The following is a 5,749-nucleotide window of genomic DNA, read 5'->3' on the forward strand; positions in this document are numbered from 1 at the left end:
TGGTAGCTCGTTCCACCATCGTGGTGTCACAGATGAGAATAGCCAGGAATGGGATCACTTGTGAAGGGATGGCAGAGCCAGGCGGCATTCGTTGGAGGAGCGTAGCGGGCGAGAAGGAACGTAAGTTTGTATTATGGAGTTTAGTTAGATGGGTGCAGACCCAGTAGTCACTCTGTATGCAAGCATTAGTGACTTTAATTTAATTCTGGAGGCAGCGGGGAGCCAGTGGAGGTCACTGTGTGATGGAGTGACATGAGTCCTTTTGGGCTGATCAAAAACCAGACGCGCTGCTGCGTTCTGAACCATTTGTGAGGGTTTCACCGCACAAAATGGAAGACCTGCTAGGAGGGCATTGCAATAGTCGATGCGAGAGATAACCATGGCCTGTACCAGAAGCTGGGTGGCGTACTGAGTGAGGTAGGGCCTGATTTTCCTTATATTGTATAGAGCAAAGCGGCATGGCCGAGAGAAAGTAGCAACATGGTCTGAAAAGGACAGCTGGTCATCAATCATGAAACCCAAGTTTCTCACCACCTTGGTTGGAGTAATGGTTGTGGAGTCAATTTGTAGTTTGATGTTATGGTGGATAGATTGCTTGGCTGGAATGACCAAGAGTTCAGTCTTAGAGAGGTTTAGTTAAAGGTGGCAAGCCTTCATCCACGCCGATATGTCCGATAATAATAATAATAATAATAATAATCTTTATTTGTAGAGCACTTTTCAAAAACAAGTTACAAAGTGTTTTAACAAGTGTAAAGACAATAATACCCAAAAGACAATAATACAAAAACAATACAAGATTAAAGCTGCAAGCAGCGTTGGGCGGGCCCTCGCTGTTGTGGTGGCAGCCCGGCTGACGGTGAGTGTCCTGGTTTTTTTCTACTTTTTATCAGTTTTTCTGCTTTTTCCCTTGGTTTCCTGTTCTCTGCCCGCCTCTCTGTGTTTTCTCCCCGTGTGCTCTCTCTCCCTCTGCTCCTGAGCCCAGCCAACTACCTGCACCTGCAACCCATCATCCACCTCGTCAGCCTGCCACACCTGCCAGTAATCAACCTCATCCCAGCCTGTATTTCAACCCCGGTTCTCCACACCATCCTTGCTTGATCGTCGTTGCTCCATACCCGGTGCCATCCCCACGTTCAGGCTTTCATGTTTCTTGTTTTTTCACGTTTACCCTGTACCTTGTTGCTGTCTTCCCTAACCTTGTCCCTCTGTCTGTTTTCCTCCCAGGTACACTCACCCTCGTCCTCCGTTCGGCTGGGCTCATCCACTGGCCCACTCCTCTTTGGACTTCCCTCACGGCGTCCTCCCTGTTCCCCCGCCTCTCCACGCTTCCTCGGCCCCTGTGTTCCCCTGCTCTCTGGCCCCCTGTCTCCTTGGTTCCCCGTGCCTGTACTTCCCCGACGTCCTCCTCTCCCTCCAGTCCCTCTCACCCTTTTTCCTCCAATAAACCTCCTTCCTTCTGAGTGCTGCATTTGGGTCCTCTCTGTCCACACACCACACCTCGTAACACTCGTACTTGTAGCGCGTCTGGGTGTGAGCCGGCCGAGTTGCATATACTGGAGCTCTGCCGGTGCGGCTGTGAATTTGCTATGCGGTTCCAACGCTGCATGAAGGTGCTATATGTCACTTCCTGTGTCCCCTATGTGGAGCTACATAGCACTTGCCGCTATGAAGATAAATCGGTATTGGTGTGTGGATGTCTGTAGGGCAGGACTCTCATCCTACATGTACAGTTTGTTTCAGATGTGAGCATATACACTGAAGTTACAACAACTTCCTGTGTAATGGCGAAGAGTTGATTTTGACGCGCCCATTGACGAAAACTCGCAAATAGCACAACTTTTCATCGTCAATGCCTTTAGAAGGCACAGCAGAAATTTGATGTCGATCCGACTAAATCCCTCGGAGGAGTTCGCTAAAGTATGAAGTGTGTAAATCATCCAAAAATGGCCGTAAAATTCAAAATGGCCGACTTCCTGTTGGTTTTAGGGTATGGGTTCTTTAGGCTTTTTTGTGCGTCTTGATACGATAAATGTCTCCAGAAAATTTCATACATGTAGGTTGAACGTGAACGAGGGGATAATCTTTTCCAATTTTCTAGGTGGCGCTAGCGAGTCATTTTGCCACGCCCATGCGCGAAACCCATAAAATACCAAATTTTTCACCAGTTCTGACATGCTTGCAAAGTTTGGTGAGTTTTCGACTATGTTAAGGCCCCGACAATGGAGCTTACTTTGCTGAAAGAAAAAAAAAAAATATATATATATATATATATATATGTGTATATATATATATATATATATATATATATATATATATATATATATATATATATATATATATATATGTGTATATATATATATATATATATAATCTTAGCAAATTCAATAGGGACCTCGCACGGTCGTGCTTGGGCCCTAAAAACAAAAAAATATATATATAATCTTTACAAATTCAATAGGGACCTCGCACGGTCGTGTTCGGGCCCTAAAAATAGGTCCTAAGACCGACCCCTGAGGTACACCATATTTAACTGGACAGAATGAAGAGACATAGTTGTTTACAGGCACGCAAAACTTCCTATTTGACAGGTAGGATGAAAACCATTCTAGGGCCGTACCAGAGATCCCCACCCAGTGCCTCAGTCTGTCTAACATGATGTTGTGATCAATGGTGTCAAAAGCAGCGCTAAGGTCCAGGAGTACCAGGACTGAGTACAAGGGAAGGATCGAAACCAGGTTTCTTTAAAAGTGGGTTCACGCAAGCCGTTTTAAAATAATCAGGGACACAACCAGTAGTCAAATGGGGCCCAACAGAATCAATTACTTTCAGTAAAAACTTTGTAGGCATTACATCAAGTGGGCTGGAGGACATTCTCATTTGTGATACTGTTTTTAAAAGCTCAGACAAGTCGATAGGATAAAACTGGTTAAAACTCTCTTGTTGCTGGTGAGGGACCTCTGAGTAAGAGGCCGTGGGTGTAATAGAGGCTCTGATTGACACCACCTTATTGGTAAAATAAGATAAAAACAATTCACAGTCATCATTACTTCCAGCTGAGGCGCAAGGAGGGGTTGGGTCTAGCAGCTGATCCACACAGTCTTAAACAGTCCGTGATCCGCGCCGAGACAGTGGGATCGCCAGGCGGGAAGGATAGGTAGAGTTGCGTATCGTCTGCGTAGCAGTTGTAAGAAAAGCTGTGCGAGCGAATGATCAGCCCCAGTGAGGTGGTGTAAATTGAGAAGACAGCGCAGCGGGGGTAGCAGAGTTTTCTGGTTTGATCCAGGTCTCAGTGAGCGCCAGTAGTCCAACAGATAATGTGCTAGCATAAGCAGTGATGAAGTCAGCTTTGTTGACTGCCGACTGGCAGTTCCATGACCCAACAGACAAGTGAACAGATGTGGGTGGTGCCTATTTTAAAGGCTTAAGGGTTGCCTGGTTTCTGTGCCTGATGGCATGATACCTCTTGCGTTTACCGGAGACAATAGGAACAGCATGGTAGCACATGGCTTGAGTGTAGTTGCAGCTGGCAGCTTTAGGTGAGTAGGTGTGCCTCAGGATGGGAAAAAGCTTCTCTTTTAGGCAGCCTTGCTCAGTGGACTCGTACTGTTAGACTCGCTGGTCTTTACCCAAGGAGCCGACACTTACGCTGACGCTTCAGTGGTAGGTTTCACTGAAGTAGTGTGGTCTAATTGCACACAGGTGTTGGGCACTACGATTGATTGCACCCAGCTGAGATCGCCCTCTGGATTAACAAGAGAAAAGCTTGGTTTCAGTGGGTGGGACACACACCCAGTTGTTTGATCTCGCTCAGCCAGCCTTCAGATTCAAGTGGATTGCTCGGTAAAAGTGCAAAGAAATAGCACCTCAAGAGTAGGAAAGTTAGAGTAACGTATCACCTCATCGTTGCAACTCTTAGTTGTAGGCACAGGAAAATGTTCTACTGACCTAACTTTGGCCTGGACCAGAGCTACACGGCCCTGCCCCACTACACGTCTCAAATACGTCACAGTTGCCCTCGCAAACTCACATTTTGCCAAATTTATAGTCAGACATGCCTCAGACAACCTGTCAAACAAAGCTCAAATGCATTTAAGATGAGTGTGCCATGTGTCACTATAAATAACCTTAACATTAACCTTTTCGCTTAATCTCCTTAACAGATACAACACAATCAAAGATTTCCTTAAGGGAAGAGTCACTCTGCTGTTCCTCTAACAACTCAGTTTTTGACACAGATAGCAGAAAGTCAGACAGTGATGGAGCCATAAAATCAACTTCACTCCCATCAGATTTCCCCTCAGATTCAGCTTTACTCATAGCTCGTGTACTTACACAGGCTGAGAAAACTCCAGGTAAGTTATCGGCGAGATGGTCAACAGACTTAACTGGACAAGATGTAACAACTGGTAAGGGAGGAGAGTCAGCAGAAACACGGCTACCAGCCAGCCCATTACCCAAAATGAAATGAATCCCCTCAATGGGCAATGCTGGACGCACACCTACAGCTACCTCTCCCTTTACCAGCTCACAGTCCAGGACCAACTTATGTAACGTTATGGGCAAAACAGTTAAACCCATTCCACGGCTTAGTATACAGTCACCCATATCAGTTTCTTCTGACACACGGCAACACAGATCGCACAATATAAGAGTCAAAGGCCCCTGTGTCCCTCAGGATTTTTACTGGAAACCTTAGCCTCACTTCCTGGCAGTGACACAGACCCATCTCTATTAAAAAGAGCATAAGCTGCCATCTGACATCCGGTTCAAGCTCCGTTGTAAGCAGCTCATATACACATGTAAATGACAAAATCAAGCGGGGCCCACTCCTGTCATGGGCCTTAGTGTGGCTGCACTGTCTGCACTGTAATGTTACGTCCCTGAGGAGAGCTGTAACTTGATTACAGCTATCATTGTAATAAAACTATGAAAGAACTTAGCATAGCATCGACCTGAACTCCATTCAGAAAACAAGCATTTTAAAAGTTGTTTGCTTGTCATCTTGCTGACAGACCTGACACGACTTCATATGTTTAGCAAATCGGCATCATGATGTTGTTATTTTAGCATCAGTTTAATCCATTTATTTCAACTAAATCACAGAAAAAGGTTTGTTTTGGGTTTATACAGCTTTTGTAATGGCGGGTTGTGTTTATTTGTGTTATCACATTGTGCGTGAGCACTTGTGCGAGTAGTCATGCTGTCATACTCAGGCAATAAATGTGTGAAACTGGCATTAGGGTCAGCACAAATTGATAGACTCTGCTAAGTATTTACGCTACGGTAGCATTTTTCGACACTTTTATGCTACTCAGTGTCTAGATAAATGAAATGCCTTGTGAAGAGCAGGTCAGCTATTTAAACAGAAGAGAACCAGCCTTTCACTTTGCTCAAATCTGAAAACATCTGATTGGATTAGAAATGGATTTTTATCTCTATCATTTATTATTTATTCAGATTGAGTTCCTGCACTTTGTCAGAGATCAGCTGTGCTTCTCTGGCCTCAGCTCTGAAGTCCAACCCCTCCCATCTGAGAGAGCTGCAGCTGAGTAACAACTACAGCCTGCAGGATTCAGGAGTGAAGCTGCTGTGTGGTTTTCTGGAGAGTCCACTCTGTAGACTGGAGACTCTGAGGTCAGTTCACTTACTCTCTGTTACTATTGTAGATCTGATATGTTTAATTAACAATTGAATGTAATTTATGTTCATACATAACTTCCATCCATAAAGTTGTGAATGTCCTTTT

The sequence above is a fragment of the Micropterus salmoides genome, unplaced genomic scaffold, assembly GCF_014851395.1.
Source record: "Micropterus salmoides isolate LMB-PRFRI ecotype aquatic unplaced genomic scaffold, ASM1485139v1 Ms_hic_scaffold_1, whole genome shotgun sequence".
Classification (NCBI taxonomy): domain Eukaryota; kingdom Metazoa; phylum Chordata; class Actinopteri; order Centrarchiformes; family Centrarchidae; genus Micropterus; species Micropterus salmoides.